Here is a 22892-nt window from a genome sequence, read left to right on the forward strand (position 1 = left end):
TCCCTCTGGGTCATCTCAGTGTACCAGCCCCAAGCACCCTGTATCATCCATAGAACCTGGACTGGCGATTCATTTCACATATGATCATTTACATATTTCAATGCCATTCTCCCATATCATACCGCCCTCACCCTCTCCCACAGAGTCCAAATGACTGTTCTATACGTCTGTGTCTCTTTGACTGTCTCGCATCCAGGGTTATCATTACCATCTTTCTAAATTCCATATATATGCATTAGTATAATGTATTGGTGTTTTTCTTTCTGGCTTACTTCACTCTGTATAATAGGTTCCAGTTTCATCCTCCTCATTAGAACGGATTCAAATGTATTGTTTTTAATGGCTGAGTAATATTCCATTGTGTGTATGTGCCACAGCATTCTTATCCATTCGTCTGGAGATGGGCATCTAGGTTGCTTCCATGTCCTGGCTATTATAAACAGTGCTGCAATGAACATTGGAGTACATGTGTTTCTTTCAATTCTGGTTTCCTCAGTGTGCATGCCCAGCAGTGGGATTGCTGGGTCATATGGCATTTCTAGTGGCTTGCCCTACTTTCTTCAATTTAAGTCTGAATTTGGCAATAAGGAGTTCATGATCTGAGCCACAGTCAGCTCCTGGTCTTGTTTTTGCTAACTGTATACAGCTTCTCCATCTTTGGCTGCAAAGAATATAATCAATCTGATTTTGGTGTTGACCATCTAGTGATGTCCATGTGTAGAGTCTTCTCTTGTGTTGTTGGAAGAGGGTGTTTGCTATGACCAGTGCGTTCTCTTGACAAAACTCTATTAGCCTTTGCCCTGCTTCATTCCGTGCTCCAAGGCCAAATTTGCCTGTTACTCCAGGTGTTTCTTGACTTCCTACTTTTGCATTCCAGTCCCCTATAATGAAAAGGACATCTTTTTTGGGTGTTAGTTCTAACAGGTCTTGTAGGTCTTCATAGAACCGTTCAACTTCTACTTCTTCAGCGTTACTGGTTGGAGCATAGATTTGGATTACTGTAATATTGAATGGTTTGCCTTGGAAATGAACAGAAATCATTCTGTCGTTTTTAAGATTGCATCCAAGTACTGCATTTCGGACTCTTTTGTTGACCATGATGGCTACTCCATTTCTTCTAAGGGATTCCTGCCCAGAGTAGTAGATATAATGGTCATCTGAGTTAAATTCACCCATTCCAGTCCATTTTAATTCACTGATTCCTAGAATGTCTATGTTCACTCTTGCCATCTCCTGTTTGACCACTTCCAATGTGCCTTGATTCATGGACCTAACATTCCACGTTCCTATACAATATTGCTCTTTAAAACACCGGACCTTGCTTCTATCACTGGTCACATCCACAACTGGGTATTGGTTTTGCTTTTGCTCCATCACTTTATTCCTTCTAGAGTTACTTCTCCACTGATCTCCAGTAGCATACTGGGCACCTACCGACCTGGGGAATTTCTCCTTCAGTATCCTATCATTTTTCCCTTTGATACTGTTCATGGGGTTCTCAAGGCAAGTATACTGAAGTGGTTTGCCATTCCCTTCTCCAGTGGACCACATTCGGCTGTGTTCCATGTGATCAGATCCACTAGTTTCCTGTGATTATGATTTCAGTGTGTCTGCCTTCTGATGCCCCCTCGCAATACCTACCATCTTATTTGGGTTTACCACTAGACCATTCAGATATGACCTAAATCAAATCCCTTATGATTATACGGTGGAAGCGACAAATAGATTTAAGGGACTAGATCTGATAGATAGAGTGCCTGATGAACTCTGGACGGAGGTTCGTGACATTGTAAAGGAAACAGGGACCAAGACCATCCCCATGGAAAAGAAATGCAAAAAAGCAAAATGGCTGTCTGAGGAGGCCTTACAAATAGCTGTGAAAAGAAGAGAAGCGAAAAGCAAAGGAGAAAAGGAAAGATATAAGCATCTGAATGCAGAGTTACAAGAATAGCAAGGAGAGATAAGAAAGCAAGAGGAAAACAACAGAATAGGAAAAACAAGAGATCTCTTCAAGAAAATTAGAGATTCCAAGGGAACATTTCATGCAAAGATGGGCTCAATAAAGGACAGAAATGGTATGGACGTAACAGAAGCAGAAGATATTAAGAAGAGGTGGTAAGAATACACAGAAGAACTGTACAAAAACGATCTTCACGACCAAGATAGTCATGGTAATGTGATCACTGACCTAGAGCCAGACATCTTGGAATGTGAAGTCAAGTGGGCCTTCGAAAGCATCACTACGAACAAAGCTAGTGGAGGTGATGGAATTCCAGTTGAGCTATTTCAAATCTTGAAAGATGATGCTGTGAAAGTGCTGCACTCAATATGCCAGCAAATTTGGAAAACTCAGCAATGGCCACAGGACTGGAAAAGGTCAGTTTTCATTCCAATCCCAAAGAAAGGCAATGCCAAAGAATGCTCAAACTACCACACAATTGCACTCATCTCACACGCTAGTAAAGTCATGCTCAAAATTCTCCAAGCCAGGCTTCAGCAATATGTGAACCGTGAACTCCCAGATGTTCAAGCAGATTTTAGAAAAGGCAGAGGCACCAGAGATCAAATTTCCAACATCCGCTGGATCATGGAGAAAGCAAGAAAGTTCCAGAAAAACATCTATTTCTGCTTTATTGACTATGCCAAAGCCTTTGACTGTGTGGATCACAACAAACTGTGGAAAATTCTTCAAGAGATGGGAATCCCAGACCACCTGACCTGCCTCGTGAGAAACCTGTATGCATGTCAGGAAGCAACAGTCAGAACTGCACATGGAACAACAGACTGGTTCCAAATAGGAAAAGGAGTGCGTCAAGACTGTATACTGTCACCTTGCTTATTTAACTTATATGCAGAGTACATCATGAGGAACGCTGGGCTGGAAGAAACACAAGCTGGAATCAAGATCGCTGGGAGAAATATCAATAACCTCAGATATGCAGATGACACTCCCCTTATGGCAGAAAGTGAAGAGGAACTCAAAAGCCTCTTAATGAAAGTGAAAGAAGAGAGTGAAAAGGTTGGCTTGAAGCTCAACATTCAGAAAACAGAGATCATGGCATCTGGTCCCATCACTTCATGGGAAATAGATGGAAAAACCGTGGAAACAATGTCAGACTTTATTTTTTTGGGCTCCAAAATCACTGCAGATGCTGATTGTAGCCATGAAATTAAAAGACGCTTACTCCTTGGAAGGAAAGTTATGACCAACTTTGATAATATATTAAAAAGTAGAGCCATTACTTTGCCAACAAAGGTCCGTCTAGTCAAGGCTATGGTTTTCCCAGTGGTCATGTATGGATGTGCGAGTTGGACTGTGAAGAAAGCTGATCGCCGAAGAATTGATACTTTTGAACTCTGGTGTTGGAGAATATTCTTGCGAGTCCCTTGTACCGCCAGGAGATCCAACCAGTCCATTCTAAGGGAGATCGATCCTCGGTGTTCATTGGAAGGACTGATGCTAAAGCTGAAACTGCAATACTTTGGCCACCTCATGCGACGAGTTGACTCACTGGAAAAGACTCTGATGCTGGGAAAGGTTGGGGGCGGGAGGAGAAGGGGACGACAGAGAATGAGATGGCTGGATGGCATCACCGACTCTGTGGACATGAGTTTGAGTGAACTCCGGGAGTTGGTGATGGACAGGGAGGCCTGGCGTGCTGTGATTCATGGGGTCGCGGAGAGTCGGACACGACTGAGTGACTGAACTGAACTGAACTGATGGCATTTCTATTTCTAGGTTAAGGAATCTCCACGCTGTTCTCCATAGTGGCTGTACTAGTTTGCATTCCCACCAACTGTGTAAGACGGTTCCCTTTTCTCCATACCCTCTCCAGCATTTTTGGCTTATAGACTTTTGGACAGCAGCCATTCTGACTGGCGTGAAATGGTGCCTCATTGTGGTTTTGATTTGCTTTTCTCTGATAATGAGTGATGCTGAGCATCTTTTCATGTGTTTGTTAGCCATCTGTATGTCTTCCTTGCAGAAATGTCATTTTAATTCTTTGGCCCACTTTTTGATTGGGTCTTATATTTTTTTGGAATTGAACTGCAAGAGTTGCTTGTTTATTTTTGAGATTAGTTCTTTGCCCTTTGCTTCGTTTGCAATTCTTTTCTCCCATTCTGAAGGCAGTCTTTTCACCTTGCTTATAGTTTCCTTTGTTCTGTAGAAGTTTTTAATTTTAATTAGATCCCATTTGCTTATTTTTGCTTTTATCTCCAATATTCTGAGTGGTGGGTCATAGAGGATCCTGCTGTGATTCATGTCGGAGAGTGTTTTGCCTATGTTTTCCTCTAGGAGTTTAATAGTTTCTGGTCTTATGTTTAGATCTTTAATCCATTTTGATTTATTTTTGTGTATGGTGTTAGAAAGTGTTCTAATTTCATTCATTTACAAGTGGTTGACCAGTTTTCCCAACACAACTTTTTAAAAAGAGATTGTCTTTTCTCCATTGTGTATTCTTGCCACCTTTGTCAAAGATAAGGTGTGCATAGGTAGGTGGATTTGTCTCAGGGCTATCGATTTTGTTCCACTGATCTATAATTCCGTCTTTGTGCCAGTCCAATAATGTCTTGATGACTGTGGCTTTGTAGTAGTGCCTGAAGTCAGGCAGGTTGATTCCTCCAGTTCCATTCTTCTTTCTCAAGATTGCTTTGGCTATTCGAGGTTTTTTGTATTTCTATACAAATTGTGAAATTATTTGTTCTAGTTCTGTGGAAAATACCATTGAAATTGCATTGAATCTATAGATTGCTTTGAGTAGTATATTCATTTTCACTATATTGATTCTTCCGATCCATGAACACGGTATTTTTCTCCAACTATTAGTGCCTTCTCTGATTTCTTTCACCAGTGTTTTATAGTTTTCTATATATAGGTCTTTTGTTTCTTTAGGTAGATATATTCCTAAGTATTTCATTCTTTATGTTGCAATGGTGAGTGGAATTATTTCCTTAATTTCTCTTTCTGTTTTCTCATTGTTAGTGTATAGAAATGCAAGGGATTTCTGTGTGTTGGTTACATATCCTGCAACTTTAATATATTCATTGATTAGCTCTAGTAATTTTCTGGTGGAGTCTTTAGGGTTTTCTATGTAGAGGATCACGTCATCTGCGAACAGTGAGAATTTTACTTCTTTTCCAATCTGGATTCCTTTTATTTCTTTTTCTGCTCTGATTGCTGTGGCCAAAACTTCCAAAACTGTATTGAATAGTAGTGGGGAGAGTGGGAACCCTTGTCCTTTCCCTGACTTTAGGGGAAATGCTTTCAATTTTTCACCATTGAGTATAATCTTTGCTGTGTGTCTGTCATGCATAGCTTTTATTATGTTGAGGTATGTTCTTTCTATCCCTGCTTTCTGGAGGTTTTCTTTTTTTATCATAAATGTATGTTGAATTTTGTCAAAGGCATTCTCTTCATCTATTGAGATAATCATATGGCTTTTATTTTTCAATTTGCTAATGTGGTGTATTACATTGATTTGCGGTTATTGAAGAATCCTTACATCCCTGGGATAAAGCCCACTTGGTCATGATGTATGATCTTTTTAATGTGTTATTGAAATCTGATTGCTAGAATTTTGGTAAGGATTTTGCATCTATGTTCATCAGTGATATTGGCCTGTAGTTCTCTTTTTTTGTGGGATCTTTACCAGGTTTTGGTATTAGGGTGATTGTGGCCTCATAGAATGAGTTTGGAAGTTTCCCTTCCTCAGCAATTTTCTGGAAGAGTTTGAGTAGGATAGGTGTTAGCTATTCTCTAAATTTTTGGTAGAATTCAGCTGTGAAGCTGTCTAGACCTGGGCTTTTGTTTGCTGGAAGATTTCTGATTACAGTTTCAATATCCATGCTTGTGATGGGTCTGTTAAGATTTTCTACTTCTTCCTGGTTCAGTTTTGGAAAGTTATACTTTTCTGAGAATTTGTCCATTTCTTCCAAGTTGTCCATTTTATTGGCATATAGTTGCTGATAGTAGTCTCTTACGATCCTTTGTGTTTCTGTGTTGTCTGTTGTGATCTCTCCATTTTCATTTCTAACTTTGTTGATTTAATTGTTCTCCCTTTGTTTCTTGATGAGTCTGCCTAATGGTTTGTCAATTTTATTTACACTCTCAAAGAAACAGCTTTTGACTTTGTTGATTTTTGCTATCGTCTCTTGTTTCTTTTGCATTTCTTTCTGCCCTAATTTTTAAAATTTCTTTCCTTCTACTAAAAGTGGAGTGCTTCATTTCTTCCTTTTCTAGTTGCTTTAGGTGTAGCGTTAGGTTATTTATTCGACTTTTTTCTTGTTTCTTGAGGTAAGCCTGTATTGCTATGCACCTCCCCCTTAGCACTGCTTTTACAGTTTCCCATAGGTTTGGGGCTGTTGTGTTTTCATTTCCATTCATTTCTGTGCATATTTTGATTTCTTCTGTGATTTGTTGGTTATTCAGCAGCGTGTTGTTCAGCCTCCATATGTTGGAATTTTTAATAGTTTTTCTCCTGTAATTGAGATCTAGTCTTACTGCATTGTGGTCAGAAAAGATGCTTGGAATGATTTCATTTTTTTTGAATTTACCAAGGCTAGATTTATAGACCAGGATGTGATCTATCCTGGAGAAGGTTAGACACTGTGCGCTTGAGAAAAAGTTGAAATTCATTGTTTTGGGGTGAAATGTCCTATAGATATCAATTAGATCTAACTGGCTTATTGTATCATTTAAAGTTTGTGTTTCCTTGTTAATTTTCTATTTAGTTGATCTATCCATAAGTGTGAATGGGGTATTAAAGTCTCCCACTATTATTGTGTTATTGCTAATTTCCCCTTTCATACTTGTTAGTATTTGTCTTACATGTTGCTGTGCTCCTATGTTGGGTGCGTATTTATTTATAATTGTTCTATCTTCTTCTTCGATTGATCTTGTGATCATTATGTAGTATCCTTCTTTGTCTCTTTTCACAGTCTTTGTTTTAAAGTCTATTTTATCTGATATGAATACTGCCACTCCTGCTTTCTTTTGTTCTCTATTTGCATGGAATATCTTTTTCCAGCCCTTCACTTTCAATCTGTATGTGCTCTTGTTTTGAGGGGGGTCTCTTGTAGACAACATATATAGGGGTCTTGTTTTTGTATCCATTCAGCCAGTCTTTGTCTTTTGGTTGGGGCATTTATCCCATTTACATTTAAGGTAATTATTGATAAGTATGATCCCATTGCCATATACTTTATTGTTTGGGGTTTGAGTTTATACACCCCTTTTTTGTTTCCTGTCTAGAGAAGGTCCTTTAGCATTTGTTGGAGAGCTTCTTTGGTGGTTCTGAATTCTCTCAGCCTTTCCTTGTCTGTAAAGCTTTTGAAGAGATCTCTTGTTTTTCCTATTCTGTTGTTTTCCTCTATTTCTTTGCATTGATAACTGAGGAAGGCTTTCTTATCTCTCCTTGCTATTCTTTGGAACTCTGCAAGTACATGGAACAACAGACTGGTTCCAAATAGGAAAAGGAGTACGTCATGGCTGTATATTGTCACCCTGCTTATTTAACATATATGCAGAGTATATCATGAGGAATGCTGGGCTGGAAGAAGCACAGACTGAAATTAAGATTGCTGGAAGAAATATCAATAACCTCATATATGCAGATGACACTACCCTTATGGCAGAAAGTGAAGAGGAACTCAAAAGCCTCTTGATGAAAGTGAAAGAGGAGAGTAAAAAGGTTGGCCTGAAGCTCAACATTCAGAAAACAAAGATCATGGCATCTGGTCCCATCACTTCATGGGAAATAGATGGAAAAACAGTGGAAACAGTGTCAGACTTTATTTTTTGGGGCTCCAAAATCACTGCAGATGCTGATTGCAGCCATGAAATTAAAAGACGCTTGCTCCTTGGAAGGAAAGTTATGACCAACCTTGATAGTATATTAAAAAGCAGAGACATTACTTTGCCAACCAAGGTCCGTCTAGTCAAGACAATGGTTTTTCCCGTGGTCATGTATGGATGTGCGAGTTGGACTGTGAAGAAAGCTGATCGCCGAAGAATTGATGCTTTTGAATTGTGGTGTTGGAGAAGACTCTTGAGAATCCCTTGGACGCTGCAAGGAGATCCAACCAGTCCATTCTAAAGGAGATATCCTGGGTGTTCTCTTGAAGAACTGCAATACTTTGGTCACCTCATGAGACGAGTTGACTCACTGGAAAAGAGTCTGATGCTGGGAAAGGTTAGGGGCGGGAGGAGAAGGGGACGACAGAGAATGAGATGGCTGGATGGCATCACCGACTCTGTGGACATGAGTTTGAGTGAACTCCGGGAGTTGGTGATGGACAGGGAGGCCTGGCGTGCTGTGATTCATGGGGTTGCAAAGAGTTGGACACGACTCAGCGACTAAACTGAACTGAACTGAACTGAAAGCTTTTGATATTTGATCTCCCTCATATTTGAACGAGAACCTTGCTGGGTACAGTAATATGGGATCTAGGTTATTTTATTTCATCACCTTAAATATGTCCTGCTATTCCCTTCTGACCTGAAGAGTTTCTATTGTAAGTTCAGCTATTACCCTTATGGGAATACCCCTGTGTGTTATTTGTATTTTTTCCCTTGGTACTTTTAATGTTTGTTCTTTGTGTTTGATCTTTGTTAATTTGATTAATATGTGTCTTGGGATATTTCGCCTTGGGTTTATCTTGTTTGGGACTCTCTGGGAATATTGGAGTTGGGTGATTATTTACTTCCCCATTTTAGGGAAGTTTTCAACTATGATCTCCTTAAGTATTTTCTCATGGTCTTTATTTTTGTCTTCTTTTCTGGGACTCCTATGATTGGAATGTTGAGGCATTTAACATTGTCCCAGAGTTTTCTGAGATGGTCCTCATTTCTTTTAATTCTTTTTTCTTTTTTCCTCTCTGTTTAATTTATTTCTACCATTCTATCTTCTTCCTCACTTATCCTATCTTCTGCCTCCGTTATTCTACTGTTGGTTCCCGCAGAGTGTTTTTGATATCATTTATTTCATTATTAATTACACATGGACTCTTTTTTATTCTTCTAGGTCCTTGTTAATCTTTTCTTGCATCTTGTCGATCCTTGTTTCCAGGCTATTTATCTGTAACTCCAATTTGTTGTCAAGATTTTGGATCATTTTCCCTATCATCATTCGGAATACTTCATCAGGTAGTTTCCCTATCTCTTCTTCTTTTTTTTGGTTTCAGTTCAGTTCAGTTCAGTCGCTCATGCGTGTCCGACTCTTTGCGACCCCATGAATCACAGCATGCCAGGCTTTGGTGGACATTTATCCTGTTCTTTTATTTGCTGGGTATTTCTCTGCCTTTCATCTTGTTTATATTGTTGTGGTCAGTTCAGTTCAGTTCAGTTTAGTCGCTCAGTCGTGTTTGACTCTTTGCGACTCCATGAATCACAGCACACCAGGCCTCCCTGTCCATCACCAACTCCCGGAGTTCACTCAAACTCATGTCCACAGAGTCGGTGATGCCATCCAGCCATCTCATTCTCTGTCGTCCCCTTCTCCTCCAGCCCCCAATCCTTCTCAGCATCAGAGTCTTTTCCAGTGAGTCAACTCGTCGCATGAGGTGGCCAAAGTATTGCAGTTTCAGCTTTAGCATCAGTCCTTCCAATGAACACCCAGGATCGATCTCCTTTAGAATGGACTGGTTGGATCTCCTTGCAGTCCAAGGGACTCTCAAGAGTCTTCTCCAACACCACAGTTCAAAAGCATCGATTCTTCGGCGATCAGCTTTCTTCACAGTCCAACTCGCACATCCATACATGACCACTGGAAAAACCATAACCTTGACTAGATGGACCTTTGTTGGCAAAGTAATGTCTCTGCTTTTTAATATACTATCAAGGTTGGTCATAACTTTCCTTCCAAGGAGCAAGCGTCTTTTAATTTCATGGCTGCAATCAGCATCTGCAGTGATTTTGGAGCCCCAAAAAATAAAGTCTGACACTGTTTCCACTGTTTTTCCATCTATTTCCCATGAAGTGATGGGACCAGATGCCATGATCGTTGTTTTCTGAATGTTGAGCTTCAAGCCAACCTTTTCACTCTCCTCTTTCAATTTCATTAAGAGGCTTTTTAGTTCCTCTTCACTTTCTGCCATAATGATAGTGTCATCTGCATATCTGAGGTTATTGATATTTCTTCCAGCAATCTTGATTTCAGCTTGTGCTTCTTCCAGCCCAGCGTTCCTCATGATGTACTCTGCATATATGTTAAATAAGCAGGGTGACAATATACAGCCTTGATGTACTCCTTTTCCTATTTGGAACCAGTCTGTTGTTCCATGTACAGGTCTGACTGTTGCTTCCTGACCTGCATACAGGTTTCTCAAGAGGCAGGTCAGGCGGTCTGGTATTCCCATCTCTTTCAGAATTTTCCACAGTTGATTGTGATCCACACAGTCAAAGGCTTTGGCATAGTCAATGAAGCAGAAATAGATATTTTTCTGGAACTCTCTTGCTTTCTCCATGATCCAGCGGATGTTGGAAATTTGATCTCTGGTGCCTCTTCCTTTTCTGAAACCTGCTTGAACATCTGGGAGTTCACGGTTCACATATTGCTGAAGCCTGGCTTGGAGAATTTTGAGCATGACTTTACTAGCGTGTGAGATGAGTACAATTGTGCGGTAGTTTGAGCATTGTTTAGCATTGCCTTTCTTTGGGATTGGAATGAAGACTGACCTTTTCCAGTCCTGTGGCTACTGCTGAGTTTTCCAAATTTGCTGGCATCTGAATGCAGAGTTCCAAATAATAGCAAGGAGAGATAAGAAAGCCTTCTTCAGTGATCAATGCAAAGAAATAGAGGAAAACAACAGAATAGGAAAAACAAGAGAACTCTTCAGGAAAATTAGAGATTCCAAGGGAACATTTCATGCAAAGATGGGCTCGGTAAAGGACAGAAATGGTATGGACCTAACAGAAGCAGAAGATATTAAGAAGAGGTGGCAAGAATACACAGAAGAACTGTACTAAAAAGATCTTGACGACCAAGATAATCACGATAACGTGATTACTGACCTAGAGCCAGACATCTTGGAATGTGAAGTCAAGTGGGTCTTAGAAAGCATCACTATGAACAAAACTAGTGGAGGTGATGGAATGCTGGTTGAGCTATTTCAAATCTTGAAAGATGATGCTGTGAAAGTGCTGCACTCAATATGCCAGCAAATTTGGAAAACTCAGCAGTGGCCACAGGACTGGAAAAGGTCAGTCTTCATTCCAATCCCAAAGAAAGCCGGCTTTTTAGGGAATAGCTATCACAAGGCTGGGTTGATTTCTCAAGCTAGTTCCCTCAGAATGCACTCAGGGCATTCAGGCTCTGTCCTTACCCACAGCAATGCAGCCCAGGCCTCCCTGTCCAGTCCCTGCCTGCTAGTGAGGGATGCGAGCATCTGGGTTGCTCTTCTGCTGTGAGTTGCTGTTAGGCATGTAATCTGTGGGTTTTAATCATTTATTTATTATTCTTCACAGTTATTTTGCCCTCTGAGATTCCAAGGCTCACCACAGACCCACCAGAGAGAGTGTTTCCTGGTGTTTGGAAACCTCTCTTTTTTAAGACTCTCTTCCTGGGATGGATCTCCATCCCTACCTCTTTGTTTCCCTTTTTATCTTTTATATTTTGTCCTACCTCCTTTCACAAACAATGGGTTGCCTTTCTGGGTGCCTGATGTCCTCTCCCAGCATTCAGAAGGTGTTTTGTGGAATTTGCTCAGCGTTCAAATGTTCTTTCGATAAATATGTGGGGGAGAAAGTGGTCTCTCTGTCCTATTCCTCCACCATCTTCAGTCTTGTCATATTTATCTGATTATTTTTTCTGTGTATTTGAGTAATAGGATTTCTTTTCCAGGCCTTATACATTTGTTCTTGCAGAGACTGTTCTTTACCGTTCAGCTCAATTTGGGTTTCTGGATGTGTCTGCTGGTAATGTTTTCAGGCAGGAGGAGCCTGCTATTATGGTCTATTCTGGGGCAAGACACATGTTCCATCTTTGAGGATGGAGATGGGATTGGGTGCACCACTGGCTGAGGACTTCTGGCTTGGTTTGCCACCCAAATGAGACCACAGAATGGAATCTATGACTGCATGAGTTCTCTGGTCAGGACTGGGTCTATATTCTGTGGTAGGTGGGACTATGAATTAGTTTCCCTACTCTGGCAGGGCAGCAGACCAGGACACAGGGATTGGATAGCTCATTTTTTCTTTTCCAGATTCAGCCTGCGTGTGCACTGAATTCTCTGCTGAGGACACCAGCTTTGCTCTGTAGTTGGGGGAAGTCATGGGCTATTCTCTGTTCAAGTGGTACTGTACTCCAACTTTTCTGATGAACAAGGCCACTGGCTTTGCTCTGCAAACTATCAACTCTGTTTGCCCATCTCTCAGCTCAAGTGCTATTGGACCACACAGCTTCAAGGAGTTGTTGCCAATATTTCTGGTCAGATTGGGCCAGGTTATTGTTTTACAGTCACTAAGTCGTGTCTGACCCTTTGCATACCCACAGATTGCAGAATGCCAGGCTTCTTTGTCCTTCACTCTCTCCCACTTTTGCCTTCTCACTTTGTCATCATCAGGGTGTTTTCCAATGAGTTGTGTATGATTTTTGTCTATTCATCTGTCAATGGGCAATAAATTTGCTTCCTTACTTTGGTTATTCTAAATAATGCCAAAATAAACTCTAAAATGCAAATATCATTATGAAATATTTTTTCTTTGGGTAAATATCCAGAAGTGAAACTGTTGCATCACATGGCAGTTCTACATTTAGTTTTTTCAGAAGTCTCTATACTATTTATCACAGACTCATAGATATTGTATTCTTGCCTGGGAAATCCCATGGACAGAGGATCCTGGCAGGCTACAGTCCATGGAGTCAGAAAGAGTCCATCAGGACTTAGTGACTAAAGAATAACAACGATAAGAAAACAAAGAGATTATTGCTGGTGGTGAGGTGGGAAAAATAGGTGAAGAGAATTAGACATACAATCCCCCAGTTACATAATAAATAAGCCATGAGGATGTAATATGCAGTACAAGAAATATGGTCAATAATATAGTAATAACTGAATGGGGACAGATGTTTACTAGACTTATTGTGATGATTATTTCATAATGGATACAAATGTCAAATCACTATGTAATACACTTGAGACTAACATAATATTGTATGTCAACTATTTTCAAGAATAAATAACGAGTGTTCCTGAAGCAACTCTATGAAGGAGCTGCTGCGATGATATTTGGAAAATCAGGTTAGGGATGCATGATGTCTCTGAAAACAGAACACTATGCCTGGGTACAGCATGCTTGAAAGCAAGATGTTCTACCAAGGAGCCTGTACATAAAGCTCTCTGTTATGTGTTTCTCCTGAAAACAGGGAAATACGCCCTTCTGCATAGCTGGATGAGGGAGGGCTTCTGGGCAGGCTCCTTAGATAGATGATGCAGCAGCTTACTAGCTCCTCGTGTAACCAATCTGCTTGCTTGAAATGCAAAATTGTATCCATGTATGGTAATAGAGAGATTGCTGTTGCTCCCTCCCTGCCTCACTGAAAGGAAAATATAAAATAAACCGCAACCTGTGTTGCCCAGATCTTTTTCTCCTCCGGCTGGAGTTTTGTGCGTCTGTCTTTTGTGTTGTCTGTTTTGTCCATTTCGTTTGCAGCAACTCTAGAGTCACCTTTGTCTGGGACTAATTTTCTTTACTACTAGAAAGTGATATTCATACAGTGTTTAATTAATGTTTTACTTATTCAACAAAAACTCCTCCATATGGTTGGAGGAAACGTGAATGAATGATGGCCTTCTAGGAACTTAGGGAATTTGAAGGCTTATGCAACCCCAGAAACTGTTTTTCCTTTGGTCTTGTAGAGTTTCATTCTATACGTATGCTGATTGCTATTCAAATTAAAGATTGGAGGGGAGGAGAACTCTAAGCAAATTTCTGAAGTTCTGTCTTTGCATGCTTTCCTTTTTATCCTGGCATTATCCTTTGCAAATTATGATAGCTTTAATTTCCCTAAGTCCAACCATTTTCTCCTCAAGTCAAGATAAGCTCTGGAGTCTTGGGTTTTTGCTTCTTGAGCTTAGCAAATGGCAGAAAATTATGGCTTGTATAGGACTCACTAGATTTGTTTCCTTTTTTCTAAACCATTACTTCCCTCTTCTGAATGCTTTCTCATGTCTGGAAAAAATTTTTATATATTTTATGCTGGTTTTTAGTTTTTATGCAAGCAGCAATTCCAGTTGGAGTATCTTTGTAATAGGCTGAAGCAGAATTTTTTAAACTTACAACACTTGAGCATCTTGAGTAGAGTTCCCAAGTTTTTTTATTCTCAGGGACTATAGTGACAGATCTTGGCATAACATTCATAAAAGAGGCAAGTTTTCAGTGCTTGGGTACTATCAGTAACATTTTTACCTTATAAAGTCAGCTCTGAACTATTCAAGAGCAAAAGGTCCAATGTGATAACTCTGTTTTTCCTAGACTTGAAACCAGTTACACCTAGAGGGACAGTCAGGAGGATAAGTTTTTGTTCATCAGAACACTACTGACATTAAGAAAAAAATCATAGACAAAGTAAATATTCTGAACCATACTGCTGCTGCTGCTAAGTCACTTCAGTCGTGTCCGACTCTGTGTGACCCCATAGACGGAAGCCCACCAGGCTTCCCCGTCCCTGGGATTCTCCAGGCAAGAACACAGGAGTGGGTTGCCACCTCCTTCTCCAATGTGTGAAAGTGAAAAGTGAAAGTGAAGTCGCTCAGTCATATCCGACCCTTAGCGACCCCATGGACGGCAGCCCACCAGGCTCCTCCAGCACGCCAGGCCTCCCTGTCCATTGCCAACTCCTGGAGTCCACCCAAACCCATGTCCATCTTGTCGGTGATGCCATCCAACCATCTCATCCTCTGTCATCCCCTTCTCCTGCCCTCCATTTCCCAGCATCAGGGTCTTTTCAAATGAGTCAGCTCTTCTCATCAGGTGGCCAAAATATGGGAGTTTCACCTTCAACATCAGTCCTACCAAAGAACACCCAGGACTGATTTCCTTTAGGATGGACTGATGGATATCCTTGCAGTCCAAGGGACTCTCAAGAGTCTTCTCCAACACCACAGTTCAAAAGCATCATATCTTTGGGGCTCAGCTTTCTTTATAATCCAACTCTCACATCCATCCACAACCACTGGAAAAACCATAGCCTTGAATCGACGGATTTTTGTTGACAAAGTAATGTCTCTGCTTTGTAATATGCTATCTAGGTTGGTCATAACTTTCCTTACAAGGAGTAAGCGTTTCATGGCTGCAATCACCATCTGCAATGATTTTGGAGTTCAGAAATATAAAGTCAGTCACTGTTTCCACTGATTCCCCATCTATTTGTTATGAGGTGATGGGACCAGATGCCATGATTAGTTTTCTGAGTGTTCAGCTTTAAGCCAACTTTTTCACTCTTCTCTTTCACTTTCATCAAGAGGCTCTTTAGTTCTTCTTCACTTTCTGCCATAAGGGTGGTATCATCTGCATATCTGAGGTTATTGATATTTCTCCCAGAAATCTTAATTCCAACTTGTGCTACCTCCAGCCCAGTGTTTCTCATGTTTACTCTGCATAAAAGTTAAATAAGCAGGGTGACAATATACCACTAACATCATCTAATAAGTCCACATTGTTTTGGCACTTGTGTTTAATTTTCTGTGGCATGTGGAATCTTCCCAGACCAGGGATCAAACCCATGACCTCTACACTGGCAGGTAAGTCCCTATCCACCACACCATCAAGAAGTAGAGAAACCTATTGTTGTAACATCACCAGGTATCTTGGGGAAACAATCTAAAATATTCAAATTTATGTAACAACAATAGAGACTGATTAAATAAGAAAATATATAAATTTACCTTTGAAAGATAATATATGCAGCTATTTCCATCAACAGCTTGAGTAGGTGTTGAGTGGTAAGGGAAAAAATTACAAGAAAACAAGGAAATATAAGGATATCCTGCTGCTGCTGCTGCTAAGTCGCTTCAGTCATGTCCGACTCTGTGCAACCCCATGGACTGCAGCCTACCAGGCTCCTACGTCCATGGGATTTTCCAAGCAAGAGTACTGGAGTGGGGTGCCATTGCCTTCTCCGAAGCATATCCTGAGGGTTATGATATTGGCTAATGTGCTATTTTAGGAAAACCTAGATAATGTAGGTTCCAATGGCCACATAAATCACAGTTATCTTTTGTGCACAAGAGACTATGGAGGTATCTTTATAAAAATTATAATCATGCACTTGAGGAATATATTGCAAAGAAGTATTAACAATATGGCTAAGAGTCACATTAGAATAACAATATAATAATCTCCCAAGAAAGCTTAGAGAATCCTTAAATAATTCTGGTCACATTTTTGAGTGGCCAAGAGAAAAACATCCAAGATTTATGTGAGAGAGTACCGACTATGAAATCCCATCCCACTCGTGCTTATTTAAGACTTTTTTTTTTTCACGAATTCTTGCTATAATATCAGGCAAAGTCATAGGAACTGTACACTTAGTATTTTTCTGAGTAATTTCAATAATTTGGAACATTCTTGCAAAATGTCTTCCTATGCCAAGGACTGTGTTATTCTGTTCTCACAGGGAAGCAGTTACAATTACATTCTTCACTTTCTTCCTGAGAGGTTCTGTTGTTCAGTCACCAAGTCATGTCTGACTCTGCACAACCCCATGGACTGCAGCACATCAGTATTCCCTGTCCCAGATGTGCACAAGCCTATAAAGAATTTGTCCTGAAGAAATTTTACATACCAAGCCTATGATTTTTTGACCCACCTTTACTGGGCTTCCTTGGTGGCTCAGAGGTAAAGAATTTGCTTTCATTTCGGGAGACTCAGGAGATGTGGGTTCGACCCCTAGATCAGGAAGATCCCCTGGAGAAGGAAATGCAGCCCACTTCAGTATTACGTGCTCCTCTGGTGGCTCAGATGGTAAAAAAATTCTCCCTGCAATGCAGGAGAACACTGTTCAGTCCCAGAGGGAAGATCCCCTTGAGTAGAATATGGAACCCACTCCAGTATACTTGTCTGGAGAATCCCCACAGACAGAGGAGCCTGGCAGGCTACAGTCCATACAGTCTCAAAGAGTTGGATATGACTGAGAGACTAACATTTTCACTACGTGTTTCCACTTGTTTAATTTGCTTTTGTTGCCTCTGCATTGGGCATCTATTGCAATGTCAAGGAGCTTGCCATCTATATTTTGTTTTAGAAGTTTTATAGTTTCAGGTGATATTCTCAAGTCTTTCATAAGTTTTGAGTTAAGTTTTGTGTATATTGTAAGATATTCATCCAGTCTGTTTTTTTTTTGGGGGGGGCGGGGCATGAGTCGGGATTATTTCTGGCTCTCTATTTATTTGCATTAATCATGGCAAATAGATGGAGAAACAGTGTAAACAGTGTCAGACTTTATTTTGGGGGGCTCCAAAATAACTATGGATGCTGATTGCAGCCATGAAATTAAAAGACGCTTACTCCTTGGAAGGAAAGTTATGACCAACCTAGATAGCATACTAAAAAGTAGAGACATTACACTGCCAACAAAGGTCTGTCTAGTCAAGGCTATGGTTTTTCCTGTGGTCATGTATGGATGTGAGAGTTGGACTGTGAAGGAAGCTCATCACCGAAGAATTGATGCTTTTGAACTGTGGTGTTGGAGAATACTCTTGAGAGTCCCTTGGAGTGCAAGGAGATCAAACCAGTCCACTCTTGAGAGTCCCTTGGACTGCGAGGAGATCGAACCAGTTCATTCTAAAGGAGATCAGTCCTGGGTGTTCATTGGAAGGACTGATGCTAAAGCTGAAACTCCAATACTTTGGCCACCTCCTGCGACGAGTTGACTCACTGGAAAAGACTCTGATGCTGGGAGGGATTGGGGGCAGGAGGAGAAGGGGACTCCAGAGAATGAGATGGCTCGATGGCATCACGAACTCAATGGACATGAGTTTGAGTGAACTCTGGGAGTTGGTGATGGACAGGGAGGCCTGGTGTGCTGTGATTCATGGGGTCGCAAAGAGTCGGACACGACTGAACGACTGAACTGACTGTCTGATGTGCCTCTTTATATGGCAATACCATACATTTTTGGTTTGTTTTTATTGTTCAGTCTTGAAGTCCTGTCTGACTCTGAACCCTATGACCTGTAGCACACTAGGCTTCCTGGTTCTTCATTATCTCCCAGAGTTTGCTCAAACTCATGTCCATTGAGTTCATGATGTCATCCAACCATCTCATCCTCTGTCATCCCCTTTTTCTCTTCTCCTCAATCTTTCCCAGCATCAGGATCTTTTCCAGTGAGTCGGCTTTTTGCATGAGGTGGTGAAAGTAATAAATCTTCAATTTCACCATCAGTCCTTCCAATGAGTATTCAAGCTTGGTTTCCTTTAGGATTGACTGGTTTGATCTCCTTGCTTTCCAAAGGACTCTCAAGCGTCTTCTCCAGAGCCAGTTAGAAATCATCAATTCTTTGGCACTTAGCCTTCTCTATGATACAACTCTCACATCCATACATGACTACTGGAAAAACCATAGCTTTGACTAGACAGACCTATGTTGGCAAAGTGATGTCTTTGCTTTTTGAATACACTGTCTAGGTTTATCATAGCTTTCCTTCCAAGGAACAGGCGTCTTTTAATTTCATGGCTGCAATTACTGTCTGCAGTGATTTTGGAGACCAAGAAAACCTGCCACTGCTTCCACTGTTTCCCCATCTATTTGCCATGAAGTGATGGGACTGGAGGCCATGATCTTAGTTTTTCTAATGTTGAGTTTTAAGATAGCTTTTCACTCTTCTCTTTCACCCTCATCAAGAGCTCTCTAGTTCCTCTTCACTTTCTGCCATTAGTGTAGTATTATCTGCATATCTGAAGTTACTGATATTTCTCTTGGCAATCTTGATTCCAGCTTGTGTGTCATCCACGTCAGCGTTTCACATGATACACTCTGCATAGAAGTTAAATAAACAGGGTGACAATATACAACCTTGTTGTACTCTTTTACCAATTTTGAACCAGATTGTTGTTCCAAGTCTGGTTCTAACTGATGCTTCTCGTCCTGCGTATAGGTTTGTCAGGAGACAGCTAAGGTAATCTGGTATTCCTGTCTCTTTAAGAATTTTCCACAGTTGGTTGTGATCCACACAATCAAAGGCTTTAGTGTAGTCCATGAAGAAGAAGCAGATGTTTTTCTGGAACTCCCTTGCTTTTTACATGATCCGATGAATATTGGCAATTTTATCTGGTTCATCTGTCTTTTATAAACCCAGCTTATACATCTGGAAGTTCTCAATTAACATACTGTTGAAGCCTATCTTGAAGGATTTTGAGTATTGACTTGCTAGCATGTGAAATGAGTACAATTATATGGTAGTTTGAACATTCTTTGGCATTGTCCTTCATTGGGAGTGGAATGAAAACTGCCCTTTTCCAGTACTGTAACCACTACTGATTTCAGTTTATAGCTTTAACTAGAAAGTGTGATAATTCCAGTTTTTTCTTCTATCTCAAGTTTGTTTTGGTGATTTGGGTATTTAGGGTTTGATACAATTTGTCTCTTCAGTTATTAGTTTTATTTTTACAAAAAGATATCTCACTTGTATTGAGACATTGATAAACCTATATTTGACTTTCAAAAAGTGGTTTTTGTTTAATATGTCCTTCTCATGGGGAACAGCAGATAATATGAAAAATCATTTATTTTCATAGTGGACCGTTTTGGTTGAGAGGTACTTAAGGAATACTGGGTTTTGAGGGGAAATAAAAAAGTGGCACAATATTGGGAAAAGGTATGACAGGTGGTCAGAAACACCAGAAGATAATTAGCCTACATAGTTTGATTAGTGCCATTAGCAGTGATTTAAATATGGTGAGATTCAGATAATTTTTACTCATTTTTAATACATGCATTTTTCATTTAGGGCTCCAATTACAGCAAAAATTATATTTAAAAGGAAAATTTTAGTTTTGCTTAGTTTACACTAGAGTTCAGTTCATTTCAGTTGCTCAGTAATGTCCGACACTTTGTGACCCTATGGACTGCAGCATGCCAAGCCTCCCTATCCATGACCAACTCCCGGAGTTTACTCAAACTCATGTCCATTGAGTAGGTGATGACATCCAGCCATCTCATCCTCTGTCGTTCCCTTCTCCTCCAGCATTCAACGTTTCCCAGCATGAGGTTCTTTTCCAATGAGTCAGTTCTTCACATCAGGTGGACAAAGTACTGGAGTTTCAGTTTCATCATTAGTCCTTCCAATGAATATTCAGGATTGATTTCCTTCAGGATGGACTCGTTTGATCTTTTTTCAGTCCAAGGGACTCTCAAGAGTCTTCTCCAACACCACAGTTTAAGAGCATAAGTTCTTTGGCACTCAGTTTTCTTTATTGTCCAAATTTCCCATTCACACACGACTACTGGAAAAAACATAGCTTGGACTAGATGGACTTTTGTTGGCAAAGTAATGTCTCTGCTTTTTAAATTGCTGTTTAAGTTGGTCATAGCTTTACTTCCAAGGAGCAAGCATCTTTTAATTTCATGGCTTCAGTCACCATCTGCAGTGATTTTGGAGCCGAAGACAATAGTCTGCCACTGTTTCCACTCTTTCCCCATCTATTTGCCATGAAGTGATGGGACCAGATGCCATGATCTTAGTTTTCTGAATGCTGATTTTTAAGCCAACTTTTTCCACTCTCCTCTTTCACTTTCATCAAGAAGCTGTTTAGTTCTTCTTCACTTTATGCCATAAGGGTGTTGTCATCTGAATATTGAGTTATTGATATTTCTCCCTGCAATCTTGACTCCAGCTTGTTCTTCATCCACCCCAGTGTGTCTCATGATGTATTCTGCATATAAGATAGATAAGCAGGGTGACAACATACAGCCATGATGTATTCCTTTTCGTATTTTGAACCAGTCTATTGTTCCATGTCCAGTTCGAACTGTTGCTTCCTGACCTGCATGCAGGTTTCTCAAGAGGCAGGTCAAGTGGTCTGGTGTCTCTTTCTTTTTAAGAATTTTCCAGTTTGTTGTATTCCACAGATTCACAGGCTTTGGCATAGTCAAAAAAGCAGAAATAGATGGTTTTCTGGAACTCTCTTGCTTTTTGATGATCCAGCGGATGTTGGCAATTTGATCTCTGGTTCCTCTGTCTTTTCTAAGTCATGCCTGAACATCTGGAATTTCTTGGTTCATGTACTGTTGAAGCCTGGCTTGGAGAATTTTACTAGCGTGTGAGATGAGTGGAATGGATTCCTTGGCATTGCCTTTCTTTGGGATTGGAATGAAATCTAACCTTTTCCAGTCCTGTGAACACTGCTGATTTTTCCATATTTGCTTGCATATGAGTGCAGCACTTTCTCAGCATCATCTTTCAGGATTTGAGATAGCTCAACTGAAATTACACCACCTCCACTATCTTTGTTCATAGCGATGCTTCCTAAGGACCAGTTGACTTGGCATTCCAGGATGTCTGGCTCTAGGTGAGTGATTACACTGGGTCATGGGATTATATGGGTCATGAAGATCTTTTTTGTATAGTTTTTCTGTGTATTCTTGCCACATCTTTTTAATATCTTCTGCTTGTGTTAGTTCCATATCATTACTGTCCTTTATTGTGCCCATCTTTGCAGGAAATGCTCTCTTGGTATCTCTAATTTTCTTGAAGAGATCTATAGTCTTTCCCATTCTAGACTTTTCCTCTATTTTTTGCATTGATCACTGAAGAAGGCTTTCTTATCTCTCCTTGTTATTCTTTGAAAGTCTGCATTCAAATGGGTATATCTTTCTTTTTCACCTTTGCCTTTCACTTCTCTTCTTTTCACAGCTATTTGTAAGGCCTCCTCAACCATTTTGCCTTTTAGCATTTCTTTGTCTTCAGGATGGTCTTGATCCCTGCATCCTATACAATGTCATGAACCTCCATCCATAGTTCTTCAGGCACTCTGTCTATCAGATGTAATCCCTTGAATCTATCTTTCACTTCCACTGTATAATCATAAGGGATTTGATTTAGGTCATATCTGAATGGTCTAGTGGTTTCCCCTACCTTCTTCAATTTATGTCTGAATTCAGCAATACTGATTTCATGATCTGAGCCAAGTCAGCAGCTGGTCTTGTTTTTACTGACTGTATAGGGCTTCTCCATCGTTGGCTCAAAGAATATAATCAATCTGATTTCGATATTGACCATCTGGTGATGTCCATGTGTAGTCTTCTCTTGTGTTTTTGAAAGACGGTGTTTGCTATGACCAGTTCATTCTCTTGGGAAAACTATTAGCCTTAGACCTGCTTCATTCTGTACATCAAGACCAAATTTGCCTGTTACTCCAGGTATTTCTTGATTTCTTACTTTTGCATTCCAGTCCCCTATAATGAAAAGGACATTTTTTTGGGGGTATTAGTTCTAGAAAGTATTGTAGGCCTTCAAGGAACCTTTCAACTTCAGTGTCTTCAGTGTCACTGGTTGGGGCATAGACTTGGATTACTGTGATACTGAATGATTTGCCTTGGAAACAGACAGAGATGTTCTGTGTTTTTGAGATTGCATCCAAGTACTGCATTTCAGACTGTTTTGTTGACTATGGTGGCTACTCCATTTCTTCTAAGGGATTCTTGCCCACAGTAGTAAATATAATGGTCATCTGAGTTAAATTCACCCATTCCAGTCCATTTTAGTTCTCTGGTTCCTAAAATGTCGATGTTCACTCTCGCCATTTCCTGTTTGACCACTTCCAATTTGCCTTGATTCATGGACCTAACATTCCAGGTTCCTATGCGACATTGCTATTTACAGCATTGGACTTTACTTCCATCATCAGTCACATCCACAGCTGGGTGTTGTTTTTGTTTTGAATCTGTCTCTCTA

General features: G+C 40.3%; 1 protein-coding gene across 1 annotated transcript in view; it reads right to left on the reverse strand.

Annotated features, from left to right (window-relative positions):
• LOC129560736 (protein LEG1 homolog) overlaps window positions 1-22892 on the reverse strand; it is a 172221-nt gene that overhangs the window by 143755 nt on the left and 5574 nt on the right. The window lies entirely within an intron of this gene.

Source organism: Moschus berezovskii, chromosome 10, assembly GCF_049115385.1.
Source record: "Moschus berezovskii isolate FMDL1 chromosome 10, NW_MosBer_1.0, whole genome shotgun sequence".
NCBI classification, from domain to species: Eukaryota; Metazoa; Chordata; class Mammalia; order Artiodactyla; family Moschidae; genus Moschus; species Moschus berezovskii.